This window comes from Hyla sarda, chromosome 4 (genome assembly GCF_029499605.1).
Source record: "Hyla sarda isolate aHylSar1 chromosome 4, aHylSar1.hap1, whole genome shotgun sequence".
Lineage (NCBI taxonomy): Eukaryota > Metazoa > Chordata > Amphibia > Anura > Hylidae > Hyla > Hyla sarda.
Genome location: NC_079192.1, coordinates 338,663,951 through 338,690,968, shown reverse-complemented (window position 1 = coordinate 338,690,968; position 27,018 = coordinate 338,663,951). Strand labels below are relative to the sequence as shown.

General features: G+C 48.3%; 1 protein-coding gene and 1 long non-coding RNA gene across 2 annotated transcripts in view; both read left to right on the top strand.

Annotated features, from left to right (window-relative positions):
* The window catches only part of LOC130267164 (uncharacterized), an 85,226-nt gene extending 80,393 nt beyond the window's left edge, over nt 1–4,833 (top strand). Inside the window, exon 4 of the long non-coding RNA XR_008843076.1 lies at nt 4,451–4,833. This is a non-coding gene — a long non-coding RNA (uncharacterized LOC130267164). The remainder of the gene's footprint in view (nt 1–4,450) is intronic.
* LOC130267163 (rho GTPase-activating protein 7-like) overlaps nt 1–27,018 on the top strand; it is a 336,912-nt gene that overhangs the window by 124,329 nt on the left and 185,565 nt on the right. The window lies entirely within an intron of this gene.

The window sequence follows — 27,018 nt, the reverse complement described above, 5'->3', positions numbered from 1 at the left end:
TGCACATATATTTTAGTGACTAACCAGGAAGTCTTTGAACTTTGATTCTCCAGTTTGTTATAAAATATTAACTTCATTTGAACCTAAATTGCTGTGTTTCTTATCTTAAGGAAAGGAAACTCCAAAAAGTCCAAATAAATCCCAGGAAGTTCACGAGTTGATGCTTCATGTGTAATGTATACAGTTTATAAATGTTAGGAGACCAATTTTAGGGGAAAGAGAACAATGTATCTGGCTACTATCATTCTTGACCTAAAATATCTATCAGTTTTCCTTCACCTTCTTTAATAACCATATTTTATTCATGCTTCTTTGTTCCTTGAGGGAAAGCCAAAACGTACAAAAACTGCTCTCTGTCTGCAAATGTTACCAGGTCTACATTAGGCTAGGTTTCCACTTGTTTTTTTTTTTTTTACAAAAACGCCAATAAAAACGGCCAGATGTTAGCTGCAAGTCAATAGTAAACTGCAAAATGCCAAATCCACTTAGCGTTTTTCAGTTTGTCGTTTTTTTTACTCCTTTTGGTGTTTTTGGGCTCCTTTGCAGTTTTTAAAAAAACGACCTCTTGTCAAGACTTTGGCGTTTTTTTTTTTTAAATCTTGGCATTTTTCTCCCATAGAAGTCTATGGGAGTGAAAAAACACCAAGAAAAACGCCATGTGGGTTTCAAATTTGGCGTTTTTTCAGGCGTTTTTTATTCTCTTTTGGACTTTAGCGATCCAAAAAAGTGTTGGAGAAACCTTTTTAATTAAAATTTAGTAGGGTACCATAAAAAAATAATAATAAAAAAGATACAGTAGTGATGGCAAAAAAATGAAATTTATCTTTTTTATAACAAAATGTTATTTCATTTTTAAACAGGGATCAATTTATGTGGGCGGGTAGGGCACTAAAAATGTAGCCGACAATAATAAAAATGTGTGTGTGTGTTTCACTTTTTATTTTTTTTTACATTTTTTAGGTAGTACTACTACTCCCAGCATGGAACACACTGTTCCATGATAGGAGTAGTAGTTACCTGTACTAATTGACAGATCGCAGGGGTCAGTTGCGATCCTGTATAATGTATAGATGTGGCTGCTCTTTTATGGTCCCTGCACTGGCGTATATATACATCTATTCATTTTTCCCGCAGAGCTGTGATTGGTCAGATGGTTCCAGTCAATCACAGCTCTGCGGGAAATAGGAATATGTGTATATATACGTCAGTGCAGGGGACCATAGAAGAGCAGCCGCCCATATCTATACATTATACCGGAGGATCACTGCGGGTGTCAGGAGGAGTGACACTCGCTGCGATCTGTCTATTAATGCAGGTACTACAGCTCCCAGCAGAGTGGGAGCAGTAGTACCTGCAGTAAGGGCCAGATCACAGCGGATGTCACTCCTCCTGACACCTGCTGCGATCCTCCTGAAGTGACTGTCAGGATCAGCTGTTCTCAAGGATACAGAGCCAGGAGATCAGCTGATGCTGAGCAGTAGATATACATCGTATACCTACTGCCCAGCAAGAACTTACAGTGAGCCTGCAATGTGTATACAGTATACACATTGCTGGCTCACGTAAATCTTGCTGAGCTGTGCGCTAAGCCAGCCTGGCAAGGAAAGAGTTAACTTACACTGCTGGACAGTGTAGGTTAACCCTTTGGGCGGTATACACTATATACAGCTATCTATAGATAGCTGTATATAGTGTATACAGAAGATGGAGAAGTCCCCTTACCTCCGTCCAGTCCCCGCGGGTCCGTGTAGCTCCGCCCCTAGTGATGACATCATTAGGGGTGGAGCTACAGACTAGATCCAGGCTAGTAAGTCTGAAGCTCTGTTCACATTGTCCGTTTTGGATAATGGGAACAGACCCTTCTGCCAGTGTCTACCCAGACAGGGAGACTCCAGCTGTTGCTAAACTACAACTCCCAGCATGCCCAGACAGCCAAAGGCTGTCTGGGCATGCTGAGAGTTGTAGTTTTGCACCAATTGGAGTCTCCCTGTTTAGGTAGACATTGCATTATGGGCAGAGAGCGCAAAAAATGTCCTAACCCATTTTTTTGTGTTTTTTTCTTCTCGTTTCAGATCTGTGTAAGCAGAGGATTACAACGGATTCGATGGATTACGACGGAGGAACTTGATTTTTTAAATTTTATTATAATGGTTAACGAGGGCTGTGGGGGAGTGTTTTTTAAAATAAAACAAATTTTCCAATGTGTTGTGTTTTTTTTCTATTGAATATTCAGGCTTAGTAATAGAGGCTGGCTAATAGACGGAATCCATTACTAAGTCAGGGCTTAGCGTCAGCCCCCAAAACAGCTGGTGCTAACCCCCAATTATTACCCCATTACCCACCGCCACAGGGGTGCCGGGAAGAGCTGGTACCAACAGGCCGGAGCGTCAAAAATGGCGCTCCTGGGCCTAGGCAGTAACAGGCTGGCGTTGTTTAGGTTGGGAGGGCCAGTATCAATGGTCCTCACCCACCCTGGTAACGTCAGGCTGTTGCTGCTTGGTTGGTATCTGGCTGATACTGAAAATAGGGGGAACCCTGTGCATTTTATTTTTTTATTTATTTATGAAAAAAAAACGCACAGGGTTCCCTGTATATTCAGTATCAGCCAGATACCAACAAAGCAGAAAAAGCCTGACGTTACCAGGGTGGGCGAGGACCATTGTTACTGGCCCTCCCCAGCCTAAATAACGCCAGCCTGTTACCACCTAGGCCCAGGAGCGCCATTTTTGACGCTCCGAGCCTGTTGGTACCGGCTCTTCCCGTCACCCCTGTGGCGGTGGGTATTGTGGTAATAATTGGTGGTTAACGCCAGCTGTTTTTGGGGATAACCCTATGCCCCGGCTTAGTAATGGACTCCGTCTATAAGACAGCCTCCATTACTAAGCCTGAATATTCAATTTAAAAAATACACAACACATTGGAAAAATTATTTTATTTTAAAAAACACTCCCCCACAGCCCTCATTAACCATTTTATTAAAATAAAAAAAATCAAGTTCATCCGTTGTAATCCATCGAATCTGTTGAAATCCTCTGCATACACGGATCTGAAATGAGAAGAAAAAAAACACAAAAAAATGGGTTAGGACATTTTTTCCGCTCTCTGCAGGGGAGAGCGCCCATAATGCAATGTCTACCTAAACAGGAAGACTCCAATTGGTGCAAAACTACAACTCCCAGAATGCCCAGACAGCCTTTGGCTGTCTGGGCATGCTGGGAGTTGTAGTTTAGCAAAAGCTGGAGTCTCCCTGTCTGCGTAGACACTGGCAGAAGGGTCTGTTCCCATTATCCAAAGCGGACAATATGAACAGCTTCAGACTAGCCTGAATCCCGTCTGTAGCTCTGCCGCTAAAGACGTCATCACTAGGGGGCGGAGCTACACGGACCGGTGGTGACAGAAACGAGGGAGGTAAGTGGACCTCCTGTTCTGTATACACTATATACAGCTATCTATAGATAGCTGTATATTCTGTATACCGCCCAAAGGGGCTATAGGAGCAGGGAGTCCGCTCCGGTATTCCCCGCTCCTGTATAGTATACACGGGTACACTCTGCCACCCTGTATACTATTAGTGTTGCTCGCGAATATTCGCAATTCGAATATTATTCGCGAATATCGCATATTCGCGAATTCGCGAATTTCGCGAATATAGCGCTATATATTCGTAATTACGAATATTCGTTTTTTTTTTTTTTTTTTCTTCACAGTACACATCACAGTGATCATCCCTCTCTGCTTCCAGCTTATGTGGTGTAAAGAAGGCTGTAATACTACTGTGTAAGACTGACGTGCGTAAATTCGCATATGCGAATATTAGCACATGCTAATTTTCGCATATGCTAATTTTCGCATATGCGAATTTCCGCATGCGTTAATTTTGTATATGCAACTTTTCACATATGTTAATTTTCGCATACGCGAATATTCGCATATGCGAAAATAAAACGAGGGTATAACGAATATGCGAATATTCGCGAATATATGACGAATATTCGTCCATATATTCGCGAATATTCGCGAATTCGAATATGGCCTATGCCGCTCAACACTATATACTATACGGCCGGGGAGGTGAGTAGTGATGCTGTACATCACTCCTCACCTCCTTACACTCTGTGGACCGGGCGCTCAGCATCTGACCCACAGAGTGGAACCCAGAAGGCAGTGAGAAAACGGCCACAGGGGACAAAACTGGCTATTTCCACACATCAGGGAAAATGCCAGAAAAAACACCAGAAAAACTGCCAAAACTCAGGAAAAACCTGTGGCAGTTTTTGTGGCGTTTTTGCTGGCGTTTTTTTAGGTGTACAAAAAAAAAAAACAAGTGGAAACCTAGCCTTATATTGTTTACAATGAAAATGGTGCAGTGACTGTATTTAGATATTCAAATGAGGGTTCTTTTCTTGTGTTTGGGAAAAAAAATTGAATTGACCAGGAATTTTTATTGCAGATTTGTGTACTGGACCATGGTGAGAAGAGCTTAAAAGTATCACTCAGAGGAGACAGAGTTAGCCATTGACAAAGCCATGGATACAGCAAAACTTTGTGGAGGCGATTTATGTTTTTATACAGTAGTGCCTTTCGAGAATTGTATTGTCCCCATTATATCACATTATGGCTAGTATATATAATAGCTAGTCTTAGCAAATAAATGAGATTAGGTGCAAACTATAGAGAATCGTAGCTCCACCTGGTAGTGTGAGACCACTAAGTGAAGGTTCACAACCCTAGGCGCTGACTGAGTATTTTAGTGACTTTTGTTTGTATGGCATAAGATATTCCTTTTTAATCAGTATTAATAATGTAAGATATTTCAGGGGGGGCTTTATTTGGGAAACCCACATCGGGTTGGTGTTGCCTTGAAACTCACTAGGGATTGGATTTTTGTTATCACTAATAAATTGACACAGAAGAGACTTGAGAGTTGAGAGGTCACTAAATGTCCAAACAAATTGCAGATTTTGTATAGTTCTGGAAAGCCAATAAATCAGTGTCCAGTCTGGAAGTGACGATATTTGGATAAATATTTGCATAAAAATGTGCATATAAAAAAAAAACATTCCTCATTATGAATATATATCACTATATTCTAAATATTCGCAAAATCATGAAGTGCCGATATTCGTGGTGAAAATTCGCATTTTAAATATTCACACTAAACACTAATAAAATCATGGCTTTGTCCAAGCTGAAGCACAGGCATAGACAAAGTCCAGTAAGTGAGGGTGATCTAGAAAAGACTTTGTCCATGCCTGTGCTTCAGCTTGGACAAAGTCATGATTTTATAAGCCATGATTTCTATAAAAGGGAAATAACATTTTCTTACATTAGAAATGTTAATTGCTGTTAATTTAATGTATTGCCAAGATGTACATGGGCGTAAATGTTGGCACCCTTGAAATTTTTTCTAGAAAATGAAGTATTTCTCACAGGAAAGGATTGAAGTAACACGTTTTGCTATACACATGTTTATTCCCTCTGTGTGTATTGGAACTAAACCAAAAAAGTGAGGGGAAAAAAAGCAAAAGGACATAATGTCACATCAAACTCCAAAAATGGGCTGGACAAAATTATTGGCACCTTTCAAATTTTTGGAAAAATAAGATTGTGTCAAGCATGTGATTCTCCTTTAAGCTCACCTGGGGCAAGTAACAGGTGTGGGCAATATAAAAATCCCACCTGAATGCAGATAAAAAGGAGAGAAGTTCACTTAGTATTTGCATTGTGTGTCTGGGTGTGCCACACTAAGCATGGACAACAGAAAGAGGAGAAGAGAACTGTCTGAGGACTTGGAAACCAAAATTGTGGAAAAATATTAACCATCTCAAGGTTACAAGTTAATCTCCAGAGATCTAGATTTGCCTTTGTCCACAGTGCGCAACATTATGAAGAAATTTGCAACCCATGGCACTGTACCTAATCTCCCTGGGCATGGACGGGAGAGAAAAATTGATGAAAGGTGTCAGCACAGGATAGTCCGGATGGTGGATAAGCAGCCCCAAACAAGTTCCAAAGATATTCAAGCTGTCCTGCAGGCTCAGGGAGCATCAGTGTCAGCACGAACTATATGTTCAACATTTAAATGAAATGAAACTCTATGGCAGGAGATCCAGGAGAGACATAAAAAAGCAAGACTACATTTTGCCAAAATTAACTTGAGTAAGCCAAAATCAGTCTGGGAAAACATCTTAAGGACAGATGAGACCAAGATAGAGCACATCATTCTACTGTTTACCGAAAATGGAATGAGGCATACAAAGAACACAGTACCTACAGTGAAATATGGTGGAGGTTCAATGTTGTTTTGGGGTTGTATTGATGCCTCTGGCACTGGGTGCCTTAAATGTGTGCAAGGCATCATGAAATCTGTACAGCCCAGTGTCAGAAAGCTGGGTTTGCGTCTGGGATCTTGGGTCTTCCAGCTGGACAATGACCCCAAAAATATGTCAAAAAGCAACCAGAAATGGATGGCAACAAAGCGCTGAAGAGTTTTGAAGTGGCCAGAAGACCTGTGGAGAGATCTTAAAATTGCTGTTGGGAAAAGGTGCCCTTTTAATAAGAGACCTGGAGCAGTTTGCAAAGGAAGAGTGGTCCAACATTCCGGCTGAGAGGTGTAAGAAGCTTATTGATGGTTATAGGAAGCGACTGATTTCAGTTATTTTTTCCAAAGGGTGTGTGTTACGCCGAGCGCTCCGGGTCCCCGCTCCTCCCCGGAGCGCTCGCTACACTCTCCTCACTGCAGCGCTCCGGTCAGATCCACTGACCCGGGGCGCTGCGATACCGCCTCCAGCCGGGATGCGATTCGCGATGCGGGTAGCGCCCGCTCGCGATGCGCACCCCGGCTCCCGTACCTGACTCGCTCTCCGTCTGTCCTGTCCCGGCGCGCGCGGCCCCGCTCCCTAGGGCGCGCGCGCCGGGTCTTTGCGATTTAAAGGGCCACTGCGCCGCTGATTGGCGCAGTGGTTCCAATTAGTGTGATCACCTGTGCACTTCCCTATATCACCTCACTTCCCCTGCACTTCCTTGCCGGATCTTGTTGCCATCGTGCCAGTGAAAGCGTTTCCTTGTGTGTTCCTAGCCTGTGTTCCAGACCTCCTGCCGTTGCCCCTGACTACGATCCTTGCTGCCTGCCCCGACCTTCTGCTACGTCCGACCTTGCTTCTGTCTACTCCCTTGTACCGCGCCTATCTTCAGCAGCCAGAGAGGTTGAGCCGTTGCTAGTGGATACGACCTGGTCACTACCGCCGCAGCAAGACCATCCCGCTTTGCGGCGGGCTCTGGTGAAAACCAGTAGTGACTTAGAACCGATCCACTAGCACGGTCCACGCCAATCCCTCTCTGGCACAGAGGATCCACTACCTGCCAGCCGGCATCGTGACAGTAGATCCGGCCATGGATCCCGCTGAAGTTCCTCTGCCAGTTGTCGCTGACCTCACCACGGTGGTCGCCCAGCAGTCACAACAGATAGCGCAACAAGGCCAACAGCTGTCTCAACTGACCGTTATGCTACAGCAGTTACTACCACAGCTTCAGCAATCATCTCCTCCGCCAGCTCCTGCACCTCCTCCGCAGCGAGTGGCCGCTTCTGGACTACGACTATCCTTGCCGGATAAATTTGATGGGGACTCTAAGTTTTGCCGTGGCTTTCTTTCCCAATGTTCACTGCACTTGGAGATGATGTCGGACCAGTTTCCCACTGAAAGGTCTAAGGTGGCTTTCGTAGTCAGCCTTCTGTCTGGAAAAGCCCTGTCTTGGGCCACACCGCTCTGGGACCGCAATGACCCCGTCACTGCCTCTGTACACTCCTTCTTCTCGGAAATTCGAAGTGTCTTTGAGGAACCTGCCCGAGCCTCTTCTGCTGAGACTGCCCTGTTGAACCTGGTCCAGGGTAATTCTTCCGTTGGCGAGTATGCCGTACAATTCCGTACTCTTGCTTCAGAATTATCCTGGAATAATGAGGCCCTCTGCGCGACCTTTAAAAAAGGCCTATCCAGCAACATTAAAGATGTTCTGGCCGCACGAGAAATCCCTGCTAATCTACATGAACTCATTCACCTAGCCACTCGCATTGACATGCGTTTTTCCGAAAGGCGTCAGGAGCTCCGCCAGGATATGGACTCTGTTCGCACGAGGCGTTTCTTCTCCCCGGCTCCTCTCTCCTCTGGTCCCCTGCAATCTGTTCCTGTGCCTCCCGCCGTGGAGGCTATGCAGGTCGACCGGTCTCGCCTGACACCTCAAGAGAGGACACGACGCCGCATGGAGAATCTCTGCCTGTACTGTGCTAGTACCGAACACTTCCTGAAGGATTGTCCTATCCGTCCTCCCCGCCTGGAAAGACGTACGCTGACTCCGCACAAAGGTGAGACAGTCCTTGATGTCTACTCTGCTTCTCCACGTCTTACTGTGCCTGTGCGGATATCTGCCTCTGCCTTCTCCTTCTCTACTATGGCCTTCTTGGACTCCGGATCTGCAGGAAATTTTATTTTGGCCTCTCTCGTCAACAGGTTCAACATCCCGGTGACCAGTCTCGCCAGACCCCTCTACATCAATTGTGTAAACAATGAAAGATTGGACTGTACCATACGTTTCCGCACGGAGCCCCTTCTAATGTGCATCGGATCTCATCACGAGAGGATTGAACTTTTGGTCCTCCCCAATTGCACTTCTGAAATTCTCCTTGGACTTCCCTGGCTTCAACTTCATTCCCCAACCCTGGATTGGTCCACTGGGGAGATCAAGAGTTGGGGGCCCTCTTGTTCCAAGGACTGCCTAAAACCGGTTCCCAGTAACCCTTGCCGTGACTCTGTGGTTCCTCCTGTAACCGGTCTCCCTAAGGCCTATATGGACTTTGCGGATGTTTTTTGCAAAAAACAAGCTGAGACTCTACCTCCTCACAGGCCTTATGATTGTCCTATCGACCTCCTCCCGGGCACTACTCCACCCCGGGGCAGAATTTATCCTCTGTCCGCCCCAGAGACTCTTGCCATGTCTGAATACGTCCAGGAAAATTTAAAAAAGGGCTTTATCCGTAAATCCTCCTCTCCTGCCGGAGCCGGATTTTTCTTTGTGTCCAAAAAAGATGGCTCTCTACGTCCTTGCATTGACTACCGCGGTCTTAATAAAATCACGGTTAAGAACCGCTACCCCCTACCCCTCATCTCTGAACTCTTTGATCGCCTCCAAGGTGCCCACATCTTTACCAAACTGGACTTAAGAGGTGCTTATAATCTCATCCGCATCAGAGAGGGGGATGAATGGAAAACGGCATTTAACACCAGAGATGGACACTTTGAGTATCTGGTCATGCCCTTTGGCCTGTGCAACGCCCCTGCCGTCTTCCAAGACTTTGTTAATGAAATTTTTCGTGATCTCTTATACTCCTGTGTTGTTGTATATCTGGACGATATCCTGATTTTTTCTGCCAATCTAGAAGAACACCGCCAGCATGTCCGTATGGTTCTTCAGAGACTTCGTGACAATCAACTCTATGCCAAAATAGAGAAATGTCTGTTTGAATGCCAATCTCTTCCTTTCCTAGGATACTTGGTCTCTGGCCAGGGACTACAAATGGATCCAGACAAACTCTCTGCCGTCTTAGATTGGCCACGCCCCTCCGGACTCCGTGCTATCCAACGTTTTTTGGGGTTCGCCAATTATTACAGGCAATTTATTCCACATTTTTCTACCGTTGTGGCTCCTATCGTGGCTTTAACCAAAAAAAATGCCGATCCCAAGTCTTGGCCTCCTCAAGCGGAAGACGCCTTTAAACGGCTCAAGTCTGCCTTTTCTTCGGCTCCCGTGCTCTCCAGACCTGACCCATCTAAACCCTTCCTATTGGAGGTTGATGCCTCCTCAGTGGGAGCTGGAGCTGTCCTTCTACAAAAAAATTCTTCCGGGCATGCTGTTACTTGTGGTTTTTTTTCTAGGACCTTCTCTCCGGCGGAGAGGAACTACTCCATCGGGGATCGAGAGCTTCTAGCCATTAAATTAGCACTTGAGGAATGGAGGCATCTGCTGGAGGGATCAAGATTTCCAGTTATTATTTACACCGATCACAAGAACCTCTCCTACCTCCAGTCTGCCCAACGGCTGAATCCTCGCCAGGCCAGGTGGTCTCTGTTCTTTGCCCGATTTAATTTTGAAATTCACTTTCGGCCTGCCGATAAGAACATTAGGGCCGATGCTCTCTCTCGTTCCTCGGATGCTTCTGAAGTTGAACTCTCTCCGCAACACATCATTCCTCCTGACTGCCTGATTTCCACTTCTCCAGCCTCCATCAGGCAAACTCCTCCAGGAAAGACCTTTGTTTCTCCACGCCAACGCCTCGGAATCCTCAAATGGGGTCACTCCTCCCATCTCGCAGGTCATGCGGGCATCAAGAAATCTGTGCAACTCCTCTCTCGCTTCTATTGGTGGCCGACTCTAGAGACGGATGTTGTGGACTTTGTGCGAGCCTGCACTATCTGTGCCCGGGATAAGACTCCTCGCCAGAAGCCCGCTGGTTTTCTTCATCCTCTGCCTGTCCCCGAACAGCCTTGGTCTCTGATTGGTATGGATTTTATTACTGACTTACCCCCTTCCCGTGGCAACACTGTTATTTGGGTGGTCGTTGATCGATTCTCCAAAATGGCACATTTCATCCCTCTTCCTGGTCTTCCTTCAGCGCCTCAGTTGGCTAAACAATTTTTTGTACACATTTTTCGTCTTCACGGGTTGCCTACGCAGATCGTCTCGGATAGAGGCGTCCAATTCGTGTCTAAATTCTGGAGGGCTCTCTGTAAACAACTCAAGATTAAATTAAATTTTTCTTCTGCATATCATCCTCAATCCAATGGACAAGTAGAAAGAATTAACCAGGTCTTGGGTGATTATTTACGACATTTTGTTTCCTCCCGCCAGGATGACTGGGCAGATCTTCTACCTTGGGCCGAATTCTCGTATAATTTCAGAGTCTCTGAATCTTCCTCCAAATCCCCATTTTTCGTGGTGTACGGCCGTCACCCTCTTCCCCCCCTCCCTACCCCCTTGCCCTCTGGTCTGCCCGCTGTGGATGAAATTTCTCGTGATCTTTCCATCATATGGAGAGAGACCCAAAATTCTCTCTTACAGGCTTCATCACGCATGAAGAAGTTCGCGGATAAGAAAAGAAGAGCTCCTCCCATTTTTTCCCCTGGAGACAAGGTATGGCTCTCCGCTAAATATGTCCGCTTCCGTGTCCCTAGCTACAAGTTGGGACCACGCTATCTTGGTCCTTTCAAAATTTTGTGCCAGATTAATCCTGTCTCTTACAAACTTCTTCTTCCTCCTTCTCTTCGTATTCCTAATGCCTTTCACGTTTCTCTTCTTAAACCACTTATCATCAACCGTTTCTCTCCCAAATCTGTTCCTCCCACTCCTGTTTCCGGCTCCTCGGACATCTTCTCCGTCAAAGAGATTCTGGCATCCAAAAAGGTCAGAGGGAAAACCTTTTTTTTAGTGGACTGGGAGGGTTGTGGTCCAGAAGAGAGATCCTGGGAACCTGAGGACAATATCCTAGACAAAAGTCTGCTCCTCAGGTTCTCAGGCTCTAAGAAGAGGGGGAGACCCAAGGGGGGGGTACTGTTACGCCGAGCGCTCCGGGTCCCCGCTCCTCCCCGGAGCGCTCGCTACACTCTCCTCACTGCAGCGCTCCGGTCAGATCCACTGACCCGGGGCGCTGCGATACCGCCTCCAGCCGGGATGCGATTCGCGATGCGGGTAGCGCCCGCTCGCGATGCGCACCCCGGCTCCCGTACCTGACTCGCTCTCCGTCTGTCCTGTCCCGGCGCGCGCGGCCCCGCTCCCTAGGGCGCGCGCGCGCCGGGTCTTTGCGATTTAAAGGGCCACTGCGCCGCTGATTGGCGCAGTGGTTCCAATTAGTGTGATCACCTGTGCACTTCCCTATATCACCTCACTTCCCCTGCACTTCCTTGCCGGATCTTGTTGCCATCGTGCCAGTGAAAGCGTTTCCTTGTGTGTTCCTAGCCTGTGTTCCAGACCTCCTGCCGTTGCCCCTGACTACGATCCTTGCTGCCTGCCCCGACCTTCTGCTACGTCCGACCTTGCTTCTGTCTACTCCCTTGTACCGCGCCTATCTTCAGCAGCCAGAGAGGTTGAGCCGTTGCTAGTGGATACGACCTGGTCACTACCGCCGCAGCAAGACCATCCCGCTTTGCGGCGGGCTCTGGTGAAAACCAGTAGTGACTTAGAACCGATCCACTAGCACGGTCCACGCCAATCCCTCTCTGGCACAGAGGATCCACTACCTGCCAGCCGGCATCGTGACAGTGTGCAAGCAAATATGGAGTTAAGGGTGCCATTAATTTTTTACAGACCATATTTGGAGTTTTGTGTTACATTAAGTCCAATTTGCTTTTTTTTCCTCGCTTTTTTTGGTTTAGTTCTAATACACACAAAGGGAATAAACATGTGTATAGCAAAACATGTGTTGCTGCAATCCTTTTCTGTGAGAAATTCTTAATTTTCTTGAAAAATTTCAGGAGTACCAACATTTACGGCCATGACTGTATAAAAAGTTTTCCAATCTGACAGTGCCCATTTAACCTCTTTTAAGCAAAATCAGGTACATGTATGTGGTGATTAGGGATGACCCTAATTAGGGATGACCCTAATGATACCTGATAGAAATAAACTGTCACAGCGCCCGGTGGCGCTGTGACAGTTTATTGAGCTCAGCTGTGCTGCACAGTCAAGCCTCCCTAAAGCCAGCCAGGGACCAATTGCAGTGGTCACCGGCCAGCAATTGCTGCTATTGGTCCGTCAGTACAGACGGACAAATAGCAGGGATCTTGCAGGGGTCTCCTCCTTCCCCCTCTCCTCCATCGCTTCACACAGTGAAGCAATTGGAGGTGAGGGGGCACCGTCAGAGGAGGCCACTAGCGGCACTCAATATCGGACCTACGCTTCAATCCTAAGTTAACCCTATAGATGCTGTGGTCACTGTGACCCCTCCTTCTGTCACCGATCGGCGCACTGCAAAGGGAAAGCAGGGTGCCTGACAGTGGCCTCTGTTGACATGGCAACAGGAGCAGATCAGTCTTTACCTAAGGTAGAGACTGATCTGCTATCCTATGCCTGTCAGTGTCAAACGTGTCCAGTGGCTGTGTCAAGGACGAACCTACAGCTATCCCCAGGGTGAAATCCTTACAAAATGATATATATATATATATATATATATATATATATATATATATATATATACAATACATGTAGGAGAAAACTCAGATAATGCACTCACCACAGACACGGATGCAACTTCATATTTCAGCTTTCTTCTGGGCCAGAGGAAGCGCCTCAATGCGAGAAACCGGTTTCCGCCCCTCCCTCACGCCCCCACCTCACCTGTTCCATCATTACTCCCTGTGTATCTGTCCTGCATGTTGTACTCGTAGCCTACCCTTGTTCCCGCCTTCCAAGGATTCCTTGCCCCATGTCCTCACAAGTGGATCCACCATTTTAGATGCCCTGGAGCCTAGACCGCACTAAATGGAGCTTAATTAAGTGATTTGCGCAATAGACTCGCGGCGATATTCGCATTCCTTGCAAATCAAATTCTTCCTGAATTTCGTAACGAATTCGGATTTGTCACATGTGATTCGCTCATCTCTAATAATAATACATCTAAGTGATAAAAACAAAAGAAAAATTGACATGTTAATTTTGGGAATGTACAAGAACTTTTCAAGCACAAAGAACTGCAACAAAGACCTATTTTAATAGATTTACACAGATCTTCCCTGAAACCCCTTTTCCACCCCAATGTTACACTTACCAGTTACGTGTATGAATCTAGTTCATTGGGGTCCTACATTGTAGTCTTCTTGCTGTACAAAAGGGAAAACCAGGTAAGTAAAAAATGGTATTAGGTATTACAAGATTCTTCAACATTCTATGATATACTTTTTCTTTTTAGCAGTGTTTCCCAACCAGTGAGCTTCCAGCTGTTGCAAAACTACAAAACCTACAACTCCCAGCAGGCCCAGACAGTCTGGGCACGATGGGAGTTGTAGTATTGCAACAGCTGGAGGCTCACTGGTTGGGAAATACTGCTTTACAGGGAACTACAATACAGATGCTGGTCCCCCTTGGATGCTGCTCCTGGCTCTGGGTCTTCTCCTCCTCCTTCTGTGATGAAGAATGAGCAGCCCTGCACAGCTTTTCATGCTCAGTGCTGCCCTCTGGTGGATTATGACATCACAGATATGACACACTGTCAGCATTCGGCAGGCTGGAGGTGGATCCTCTGTGTCAGAGAGGGATTGGCGTGGACCGTACCGGTGGACCGGTTCTAAGTTGCTACTGGTATTCACCAGAGCCCGCCGCAAAGCGGGATGGTCTTGCAGCGGCGGTAGCAACCAGGTCGTATCCACCGGTAACGGCTCAACCTCTCTGACTGCTGAGATAGGCGCGGTACAAGGGATTAGGCAAGAGCAAGGTCGGACTTAGCAGAAGGTCAGGGCAGGCAGCAAGGATCGTAGTCAGGGGCAATGGCAGAAGGTCTGGAACACTGGCTTGGGACATACAAAGAACGCTTTCACTGGCACAATGGCAACAAGATCCGGCAAGGAAGGGAAGGGGAAGTGAGGTTATATAGGGAAGTGCACAGGTGATTTCACTAATTAGAACCAGGCGCCAATCAGCGGCGCACTGGCCCTTTAAATCGCAGAGAGCCGGCGCGCGCGCGCCTGGACTGTACAGACGGGGAACGAGTCTGGTAAGCGGGCTGGGATGCGAACCGCGAGCGGGCGCGTCCCGCATCGCGGATCGCATCCCTGCTAGGGACATTATCGCAGAGCTCCCGGTCAGCGGGTCTGACCGGGGCGCTGCGAACAGGAAAACGCTGCAAGCGCTCCGGGGAGGAGCGGGGACCCGGAGTGCGCGGTGTAACAGTACCCCCCCCCTGGATCTCCCCCTCTTTTTGGAACCCGAAAATTTGTGAATGAGGTCCTTGTCGAGGATGTTATCCTCGGGTTCCCACGACCTCTCCTCAGGACCGCAATTCTCCCAATCTACGAGAATTTTTTTTTTACCTCTGACTGTCTTAGACGCGAGAATTTCTTTAACCGAGAAGACATCTGAGGACCCGGAGACAGGAGTAGGAGCGACAACCTTGGGAGAGAAGCGGTTAAGGATAAGCGGTTTAAGGAGAGAAACATGAAAAGCGTTAGGAATACGGAGAGAAGGGGGAAGAAGGAGTTTGTAGGAGACAGGATTGATTTGGCACTTGATTTTAAAGGGTCCAAGATAACGTTGTCCCAGTTTATAACTGGGGACACGGAAGCGGATATACTTGGCGGAGAGCCACACTTTGTCTCCAGGAGCAAAGACAGGAGGAGTTCTTCTCTTTTTGTCGGCATGCTTCTTCATCCGGGATGAGGCCTGTAGGAGGGATTTTTGAGTCTCCTTCCAGATGGTGGAGAAGTCCCGGGTAACTTCGTCAACAGCGGGCAAACCAGAAGGCGTGGGAGTGGGGAGGGGGGGAAGAGGGTGACGGCCGTACACCACAAAGAACGGGGATTTAGCGGAGGATTCAGAGTCTTTGAAATTGTACGAGAATTCAGCCCAGGGTAGAAGATCGACCCAATCATCCTGGCGGGAGGAAACAAAATGTCGCAAATAGTCACCAAGAACCTGGTTAACTCTCTCTACTTGCCCATTGGATTGGGGATGATAGGAAGACAAGAAATTTAATTTGATTTTTAGTTGATTACACAGAGCTCTCCAGAATTTCAACACAAATTGCACGCCTCTATCCGAGACGATATGCGTGGGAAGCCCGTGAAGGCGAAAAATGTGCACAAAAAATTGTTTCGCCAACTGTGGCGCAGAAGGAAGGCCTGGAAGTGGAATAAAATGTGCCATCTTGGAGAAACGATCAACGACCACCCAAATGACTGTGTTGCCATGGGATAAAGGCAGGTCCGTTATGAAGTTCATGGAAATCTGAGACCATGGTAGCTCAGGGACAGGCAGAGGATGAAGGAGGCCGGCAGGCTTCTGGCGAGGAGTCTTGTCCCGGGCACAGACTGTACAAGCCCGAACGAAATCAGCAACATCTGCTTCCAGGGTAGGCCACCAATAAAATCGAGAGATGAGTTGGATGGACTTCTTGACGCCAGCATGGCTGGCGAGGTGCTAGGAATGTCCCCACCTGAGGATCTTGAGGCGCTGGCATGGGGGGACGAAAGTCTTTCCAGGAGGTGTTTGTCTGATGGAAGCTGGGGAAGAGGAGATCAAACACTCAGGAGGAACAATGTGTTGCAGGGGGGTTTCCGTTTCGGAGGCATCAGAGGAACGAGAGAGGGCGTCAGCCCTGATGTTTTTGTCAGCAGGGCGAAAATGAATTTCAAAGTTAAAACGGGCAAAAAACGACGACCACCTAGCCTGGCGTGGGTTCAGCCGTTGGGCAGACTGAAGATAAGAGAGATTCGTGTGATCCGTGTAGATGATAAATGGGTATTTGGAGCCCTCCAGCAGGTGCCTCCATTCCTCAAGGGCTAGTTTTATGGCCAGCAGTTCTCGATCACCAATGGAGTAATTTTTCTCCGCCGGAGAGAAGGTCTTAGGAAAGAAACCACAAGTAATGTTATGTCCAGAAGAGTTTTTTTGTAGGAGTACAGCTCCGGCTCCCACCGAGGAGGTGTCTACCTCCAGCAAGAAGGGTTTAGATGGATCAGGTCTGGAGAGTACAGGAGCAGAAGAAAACGCAGTTTTGAGACGGTTGAATGCCTCGTCCGCTTGGGGAGGCCAGGACTTAGGGTTGGCGTTTTTCTTGGTTAGGGCCACAATTGGAGCCACAATGGTGGAAAAATGCGGAATAAATTGTCGGTAGTAATTGGCAAACCCCAAGAAGCGTTGGATAGCTCGGAGTCCGGAGGGGCATGGCCAATCTAACACGGCTGACAGTTTGTCTGGGTCCATTTGAAGTCCCTGGCCAGAGACTAAATATCCTAGGAAGGGAAGAGATTGGCATTCAAAGAGACATTTCTCCATCTTGGCATATATTTGATTGTCACGGAGTCTCTGGAGCACAAGACGGACATGACGGCGGTGTTCTTCGAGGTTAGAAGAAAAAATCAAAATGTCGTCCAAGTAAACCACAACAGAGGTATATAAGAGATCTCAAAAAATTTCATTCACAAAGTCCTGGAAGACAGCAGGGGCGTTGCAGAGCCCAAAGGGCATAACCAGACATTCAAAGTGTCCGTCTCTGGTATTAAATGCGGTCTTCCACTCATCCCCTTCCCTGATGCGGATGAGATTATATGCACCTCTTAAATCCAATTTGGTGAAGATGTTAGCGCCACGTAGGCGGTCAAAGAGTTCCGAGATAAGAGGCAGGTGTCACGATTTGGCTGGCAGGAGGTGGATCCTCTGTGCCAGAGAGGGATTGGCGTGGACCGTGCTAGTGGACCGGTTCTAAGTTGCTACTGGTATTCACCAGAGCCCGCCGCAAAGCGGGATGGTCTTGCAGCGGCGGTAGCAACCAGGTCGTATCCACTAGCAACGGCTCAACCTCTCTGACTGCTGAAGATAGGGGCGGTACAAGGGAGTAGACAAGAGCAAGGTCGGACGTAGCAGAAGGTCGGGGCAGGCAGCAAGGATCGTAGTCAGGGGTAACGGCAGGAGGTCTGGAACACAGGCTAGGAACACACAAGGAAACGCTTTCACTGGCACAATGGCAACAAGATCCGGCGAGGGAGTGCAGGGGAAGTGAGGTATAAATAGGGAGTGCACAGGTGAACACACTAATTAAGCCAACTGCGCCAATCAGTGGCGCAGTGGCCCTTTAAATCGCAGAGACCCGGCGCGCGCAAGCCCTAAGGAGCGGGGCCGCGCGCGCCGGGACAGGACCGACAGAGAGCGAGTCAGGTACGGGAGCCGGGGTGCGCATCGCGAGCGGGCGCCACTCGCATCGCGAATCGCATCCCGGCTGGGAGAGGTATCGCAGCGCACCCGGTCAGCAGATCTGACCGGGGCGCTGCAATTGCGAGGATGTTGCGAGCGCTCCGGGGAGGAGCGGGGACCCGGAGCGCTCGGCGTAACAGTACCCCCCCCCCCCCCTTGGGTCTCCCCCTCTTCTTGGAGCCTGAGAACCTGAGGACCAGACTTTTGTCTAGGATGTTGTCCTCAGGTTCCCAGGATCTCTCTTCTGGACCACAGCCCTCCCAATCTACCAAGAAAAATCTTTTTCCTCTGACCGTCTTGGAGGCCAATATCTCCTTCACGGAGAAGATGTCAGAAGAACCGGAAACAGGAGTGGGAGAAACAAGTTTGGGAGAGAAACGGTTGATGATGATGAGTGGTTTAAGGAGAGAGACATGAAAGGCATTGGGAATACGAAGAGAAGGAGGAAGAAGAAGTTTGTAAGAGACAGGATTAATCTGGCACAAGACTTTGAAGGGACCAAGATAGCGTGGTCCCAGTTTGTAACTGGGGACACGAAAGCGGACATATTTAGCGGAGAGCCATACCTTGTCTCCGGGAGCAAAAATGGGGGGAGTTCTTCTTTTCTTATCGGCAAACCTTTTCATGCGAGATGAAGCCTGTAAAAGAGAATTTTGGGTCTCTTTCCATATGGTGGAAAGATCACGAGTCACTTCATCCACAGCGGGCAAACCAGAGTGCAAGGGAGTAGGGAGGGGGGGAAGAGGGTGACGGCCGTACACCACGAAAAATGGGGATTTAGCAGAAGATTCAGAGACTCTGAAGTTGTATGAGAATTCAGCCCATGGTAGAAGATCTGCCCAGTCATCCTGGCGGGAGGAAACAAAATGCCGTAAATAGTCACCCAGGACCTGGTTAATTCTTTCTACTTGCCCATTGGATTGAGGATGATAAGCAGAAGAGAAGTTTAATTTAATCTTGAGTTGTTTACAGAGAGCCCTCCAGAATTTTGACACGAATTGGACGCCTCTATCCGAGACGATCTGCGTGGGCAAACCGTGAAGACGAAAAATGTGTACAAAAAATTGTTTTGCCAACTGAGGCGCTGAAGGAAGACCAGGAAGAGGAATAAAGTGTGCCATCTTGGAAAATCGATCAACGACCACCCAAACAACAGTGTTGCCACGGGATGGGGGTAGGTCTGTAATAAAGAGATCAGAGACCAAGGCTGTTCAGGGACAGGCAGAGGATGAAGGAGACCAGCAGGCTTCTGGCGAGGAGTCTTATCCCGGGCACAGACAGTGCAGGCCCGCACAAAATCAACAACATCCGTTTCCAGAGTCGGCCACCAATAGAAACGAGAGATGAGTTGCAAGGACTTTTTGATGCCCGCATGGCCTGCGAGGTGGGAGGAGTGACCCCATTTGAGAATCCCGAGACGTTGGCGTGGAGAAACGAAGGTCTTCCCTGGAGGAGTTTGCCTGATGGAGGCTGGAGAAGTGGAGATCAGACAGTCAGGAGGAATGATGTGTTGCGGAGAGACCTCTACTTCCGAGGCATCCGAGGAACGAGAGAGAGCATCGGCCCTAATGTTCTTGTCGGCAGGGCGAAAATGAATTTCAAAGTTAAAACGGGCAAAAAACAACGACCACCTGGCCTGGCGAGGGTTCAGCCGTTGGGCAGACTGGAGATAGGAGAGATTCTTGTGATCGGTGTAAATGATAACTGGAAATTTTGATCCCTCCAGCAGATGCCTCCATTCCTCAAGTGCCAATTTAATGGCCAGTAGTTCTCGATCCCCGATGGAGTAGTTTCTCTCCGCCGGAGAGAAGGTCCTAGAAAAAAAAACACAAGTAACAGCATGCCCGGAAGAATTTTTTTGTAGAAGGACCGCTCCAGCTCCCACTGAGGAGGCATCAACCTCCAATAGGAAGGGTTTAGATGGGTCAGGTCTGGAGAGCACGGGAGCAGAAGAAAAGGCAGACTTGAGCCGTTTAAATGCGTCTTCTGCTTGGGGAGACCAGGACTTGGGATTAGCATTCTTCTTGGTTAAAGCCACGATAGGAGCCACAATAGTGGAAAAGTGTGGAATAAATTGTCTGTAATAATTGGCGAACCCCAAAAAACGTTGGATAGCACGGAGTCCGGAGGGGCGTGGCCAATCTAAGACGGCAGAGAGTTTATCCAGGTCCATTTGTAATCCCTGGCCAGAGACCAAGTATCCCAGGAAAGGAAGAGATTGACATTCAAACAGACATTTCTCCATTTTGGCATAAAGTTGATTGTCTCGAAGTCTCTGAAGAACCATGCGGACATGCTGGCGGTGTTCTTCTAAGTTGGCAGAAAAAATCAGAATATCGTCCAGATACACAACAACACAGGAATATAAGAGATCACGAAAAATTTCATTAACAAAGTCTTGGAAGACGGCAGGGGCGTTGCACAGGCCAAAGGGCATGACCAGATACTCAAAGTGTCCATCTCTGGTGTTAAATGCAGTTTTCCATTCGTCCCCCTCCCTGATGCGGATGAGATTATAAGCACCTCTTAAGTCCAGTTTGGTAAAGATGTGGGCACCTTGAAGGCGATCAAAGAGTTCTGAGATAAGAGGTAGGGGGTAGCGGTTCTTTACCGTGATTTTATTAAGTCCACGGTAATCAATGCAAGGACGTAGGGAGCCATCTTTTTTGGACACAAAAAAAAATCCAGCTCCGGCAGGAGAGGAGGATTTGCGGATAAACCCCTTTTTTAAATTTTCCTGGATGTATTCAGACATAGCAAGAGTCTCTGGGGCGGACAGAGGATAAATTCTGCCCCGGGGTGGAGTAGTGCCCGGGAGGAGGTCAATAGGACAGTCATAAGGCCTGTGAGGAGGTAAAGTCTCAGCTTGCTTTTTGCAAAATACATCAGCATAGTCCATATAAGCCTTAGGGAGACCGGTTACAGGGGGAACCACAGGGTCACGGCAGGGAGTACTGGGAACCGGTTTAAGACAGTCCTTGAAACAAGAAGTACCCCAGCTCTTGATCTCTCCTGTGGACCAATCAAGGGTTGGGGAATGGCGTTGAAGCCACGGTAATCCAAGGAGAATTTCGGAAGTGCAATTGGAGAGGACCAAAAACTCAATTTTTTCGTGATGAGGTCCGATGCACATTAGGAGGGGTTCCGTGCGGTAACGCACGGTACAGTCCAATCTTTCATTGTTAACACAATTGATGTAGAGGGGTCTGGCGAGACTGGTCACCGGGATGTTGAACCTGTTGATGAGAGAGGCCAAAATAAAATTTCCTGCAGATCCGGAATCCAAGAAGGCCATAGTAGAGAAGGAGAAGGTAGAGGCAGATATCTGCACAGGCACAGTAAGGCGTGGAGAAGCAGAGTTGACATCAAGAACTGTCTCACCTTTGTGCGGAGTCAGCGTACGTCTTTCCAGGCGAGGAGGACGGATAGGACAATCCTTCAGGAAGTGTTCGGTACCGGCACAGTACAGGCAAAGATTCTCCATGCGGCGTTGTGTCCTCTCTTGAGGTGTCAAGCGAGACCGGTCAACTTGCATAGCCTCCACGGCGGGAGGCACAGGAACGGATTGCAGAGGACCAGAGGAGAGAGGAGCCGGGGAGAAAAAACACCTCGTGCGAAGTCCATATCCTGGCGGAGCTCCTGACGCCTTTCGGAAAAACGCATGTCAATGCGAGTGGCTAGATGAATAAGTTCATGCAGGTTAGCAGGAATTTCTCGTGCGGCCAGAACATCTTTAATGTTGCTGGATAGGCCTTTTTTAAAGGTCGCGCAGAGGGCCTCATTATTCCAGGATAATTCGGAAGCAAGAGTACGCAATTGGATGGCGTACTCGCCAACGGAAGAATTACCCTGGACCAGGTTCAGCAGGGCAGTCTCAGCAGAAGAGGCTCGGGCAGGTTCCTCAAAGACACTTCGAATTTCCGAGAAGAAGGAGTGTACAGAGGCAGTGACGGGGTCATTGCGGTCCCAGAGCGGTGTGGCCCATGACAGAGCTTTCCCAGACAGAAGGCTGACTACGAAAGCCACCTTAGACCTTTCAGTAGGAAACTGGTCCGACATCATCTCCAAGTGCAGGGAACATTGTGAAAGAAAGCCACGGCAAAACTTAGAGTCCCCATCAAATTTATCCGACAAGGATAGTCGTAGGCCGGAAGCGGCCACTCGCTGCGGAGGAGGTGCAGGAGCTGGCGGAGGAGATGATTGCTGAAGCTGTGGTAGTAGCTGCTGTAGCATCACGGTCAGTTGAGACAGCTGGTGGCCTTGTTGCGCTATCTGTTGCGACTGCTGGGCGACCACCGTGGTGAGGTCGGCGACAACTGGCAGTGGAACTTTAGCGGGATCCATGGCCGGATCTACTGTCACGATTCGGCTGGCAGGAGGTGGATCCTCTGTGCCAGAGAGGGATTGGCGTGGACCGTGCTAGTGGACCGGTTCTAAGTTGCTACTGGTATTCACCAGAGCCCGCCGCAAAGCGGGATGGTCTTGCAGCGGCGGTAGCAACCAGGTCGTATCCACTAGCAACGGCTCAACCTCTCTGACTGCTGAAGATAGGCGCGGTACAAGGGAGTAGACAAGAGCAAGGTCGGACGTAGCAGAAGGTCGGGGCAGGCAGCAAGGATCGTAGTCAGGGGCAACGGCAGGAGGTCTGGAACACAGGCTAGGAACACACAAGGAAACGCTTTCACTGGCACAATGGCAACAAGATCCGGCGAGGGAGTGCAGGGGAAGTGAGGTATAAATAGGGAGTGCACAGGTGAACACACTAATTAAGCCAACTGCGCCAATCAGTGGCGCAGTGGCCCTTTAAATCGCAGAGACCCGGCGCGCGCGCGCCCTAAGGAGCGGGGCCGCGCGCGCCGGGACAGGACCGACGGAGAGCGAGTCAGGTACGGGAGCCGGGGTGCGCACCGCGAGCGGGCGCCACTCGCATCGCGAATCGCATCCCGGCTGGGAGAGGTATCGCAGCGCACCCGGTCAGCAGATCTGACCGGGGCGCTGCAATTGCGAGGATGTTGCGAGCGCTCCGGGGAGGAGCGGGGACCCGGAGCGCTCGGCGTAACAGCAGGGGATAGCGTTTTTTTATAGTGATCTTATTAAGACCGCGGTAATCGATGCATGGCCGTAAGGAACCGTCTTTTTTGGAGACAAAGAAGAACCCCGCTCCGGCAGGGGAGGAAGACTTGCAGATGAATCCCCTCTTTAAATTTTCTTGGATGTAATCCGACATGGCTTGTGTCCCAGGAACTGACAGAGGATAGATCCTGCTCCGAGGGGGAGTAGTGCCAGGAAGGAGGGCAGTCATAAGGCCTGTGAGGAGGCAAAGTCTCTGCTTGTTTTTTGCAAAAAACATCGGCATAGTCCAAATAGGCCTTGGGGAGGCCTGGTATAGGAGGAGCCACAGGGGTTTGACTGGCGGGACTGGGAGCAGACGTGAGGCATTTTTTGTGGCAAGAAGCACCCCAGTTCTTGATCTCCCCGGTGGTCCAGTCAAGGGTAGGAGAATTTCAGAAGTGCAGTTAGAGAGGACCAGAAATTTAATTTTCTCGTGATGAGGTCCAATGCACATTAACAGGGGCTCTGTGCGGTAACGCACAGTACAGTCCATTCTTTCTCCATTAATTGAAGCGATGTAGAGAGGTCTGGCGAGACTGGTCACTGGGATGTTGAACCTGTTAAAGAAAGAGGCCAAAATAAAATTCCCTGCAGATCCAGAATCCAAGAAGGCCAAAGCTGAGAAGGAGGAATTAGGAGAAGAAATCCGCACAGGCACAGTAAGACATGGAGAAGCAGAGTTCGCACCTAGAACTGTCTCACCTTTGTGCGGAATCGGAGTGCGTCTTTCCTGACGTGGAGGACGGATAGGACAATCCTTCAGGAAGTGTTCGGTACTGGCACAATACAGGCATAGGTTCTCATTGCGGCGGTGTGTCCTCTCTTTTGGTGTCAGGCGAGACCGGTCTACTTGCATAGCCTCCACGGCAGTAGGCACAGGAACAGATTGCAGCGGACCAGAGAAGAGAGGAGCCGGGTAGAGAAACCGCCTAGTGCGAACAAAGTCCATATCCTGACGGAGCTCCTGGCGTCTTTCGGAAAAGCGCATGTCAATGCGGGTGGCCAAATGGATAAGTTCATGCAGGTTGGCAGGAATTTCTCGTGCGGCCAGCACATCTTTGATGTTACTGGATAGGCCTTTTTTGAAGGTCGCGCAGAGGGCCTCGTTATTCCAAGATAATTCAGAGGCGAGGGTATAAATTGGATGGCGTACTCGCCTACAGAAGAATTACCCTGGACCAGGTTCAGCAAGGCAGTCTCGGCAGAAGAAGCTCAGGCTGGTTCCTCGAAGACACTACGAACCTCAGCGAAGAAGGACTGTACGGTGGCAGTGACAGGATCATTGCGGTCCCAGAGCGGTGTGGCCCATGACAGGGCCTTCCCAGACAGGAGACTAACCATGAAAGCCACCTTCGACCGTTCAGTAGGAAACTGGTCCGACATCATCTCCAAATGCAGGGAACATTGCGAGAGAAAACCACGGCAAAGTTTAGAGTCCCCATCAAATTTGTCCGGCAAAGATAAGCGGAGGCTGGAAGCGGCCACTCGCTGCGGAGGAGGAGCAGGAGCTGGCGGAGGAGATGGTTGCTGTAGCTGTGGTAGAAGCTGTTGTAGCATAACAGTCAGTTGAGACAACTGATGGCCTTGTTGCTCTATCTGTTGCGACTGCTGGGCGACCACCGTGGTAAGGTCAGCGACAACTGGCAGCGGGACCTCAGCGGAATCCATGGCCGGATCTACTGTCAGGATTCGGCATGCAGGAGGTGGATCCTCTGTGTCAGAGAGGGATTGGCGTGGACCGTACCGGTGGACCGGTTCTAAGTTGCTACTGGTGTTCACCAGAGCCCGCCGCAAAGCGGGATGGTCTTGCAGCGGCGGTAGCAACCAGGTCGTATCCACAGATAACGGCTCAACCTCTCTGACTGCTGAGATAGGCGCGGTACAAGGGATTAGGCAAGAGCAAGGTCGGACGTAGCAGAAGGTCAGGGCAGGCAGCAAGGATCGTAGTCAGGGGCAACGGCAGGAGGTCTGGAACACTGGCTTGGGACATACAAAGAACACTTTCACTGGCACAATGGCAACAAGACCCGGCAAGGAAGGGAAGGGGAAGTGAGGTTATATAGGGAAGTGCACAGGTGATTTCACTAATTAGAACCAGGCGCCAATCAGCGGCGCACTGGCCCTTTAAATCGCAGAGAGCCGGCGCGCCCTATGGAGCGGGGCTGCGCGACGGGACTGTACAGACGGGAACGAGTCTGGTAAGCAGGCTGGGATGCGAACCGCGAGCGGGCGCGTCCCGCATCGCGGATCACATCCCTGCTAGGGACATTATCGCAGCGCTCCCGGTCAGCGGGTCTGACCGGGGCGCTGCAAACAGGAAAACGCTGCGAGCGCTCCGGGGAGGAGCGGGGCCCCGGAGCGTTCGGCGTAACACACACTATCACCTCATGGGAGTTCTGTTTGAGCAGTACTGTGCTCTAATTGGCTTAAATGCATTAAAGCTTTTAACCATCATCTTCTGCATGGCTGTTACCTGGGGGACTTTTCTATAAGGTTTATAAAAATGGTGCCACTCTCTGATTGATGGAAAGTCAAGGGAACTTCATCAGTCAGCTTTACTATTACTGTGTGGTGTGTTATATTTATTTCTCCCAACCAGAGAAATGTAGAGGGGATGTATAAAACCATGTGTAGAGGAAGAATGATGTAACTGCCCCCTCTTCCTCTACACAGGCTTTCATAAATCTCCCCTAGTATATTCATTGCAGCGTGTGGCGGCGTTTGCTCAGGAACATGTTTTTTCCTAAAGGGCCATCGATGGTCATCTTAGGACACAGATAGAGTTAAACTCTGCAGCTCTTCTAAACTTAGTTTAAGTCTGGGCTCCTGGGCCCCTAAAATTAAAAAAAAAATAAAGTTGCAGGCAATGGCGCGGCCCTCGGGCAGTGCCCAAATGGCCGACCTGTCAGTCTGCCCCTGCTTCTAACGTTCTAAAAAAGTAAAAGAATTTTTATCAAATAATGGGAACATAAAGTAGATATATTGTAGATGTGATTAATCATTAATTTGGTGCAGTATGACTATATGTTGTACACGCAGAAAAATGTAAAATCTATTAAAATGCTAATTTTTCATTTTTTTTGTGTGCCAAATTTTGGAGTTTTTCACAAAAAACGCTGAATATATCAATCAAAATGTACCACTAATATAAAGTACAATATGTCAATAAAAAACTTTCTCACAATCACCTTTATAAGTAAAAGTGTTCCAAAGTTATTACCAAATAAGTGGACACGTCAGATTCTGAAAATTCGCCTTGGTCATTAAGGACAAAACAGGCTAAGGAGTAAAGGGGTTAAGGACTGGGCACATTTTTTTTGAGGAAGTTTCATTTTTTCCTTGATGCTTTCTAATAGCCATTACACTTTCAATTTTTTTACCTACAGATCGATTTGAGGCTTGGTTTGTGCGCCACCAATTTTTGTAATGACAACACTCATTTTACCATATAAAATGTATGACGAAACAAAAAGTTTTTATTTGTGGGGAGAAATAAAAAAAAGAAAAGAAAGCAATTCAGCAACTTTCTGGACCTTCCGTTTCTACGAACTACACTTATCAGTAAAAATGACATATTGTCTTTATTCTGTAGGTCCATATGATTACAATGATACTTTTTGTACAAAATCTATACAAATTGGGTAACATACTTAAAATTGTCCTCTTCTGTCTCCTATAACTTTTTTATTTTTCCGTATAGGGGGTTGTATCAGAGCTATTTTTTGTGAAATGATCTGTAGTTTTTATTGGTACCATTTTTGTTGTGATGGGACTTTTTATTTATCGCTTTTTATTCATTTTTTAATGGTTAATGAAGTGACCAAAAATACACAATTTTGGACTTTGGTATTTCTTACGCATACGGCATTGACAGTGTGGTTTAATAAACATTATATTTAAATAGTTCGGACATTTACACACGTGGCAATACCACATATGTTAATGCTTATTTTTGTTTAC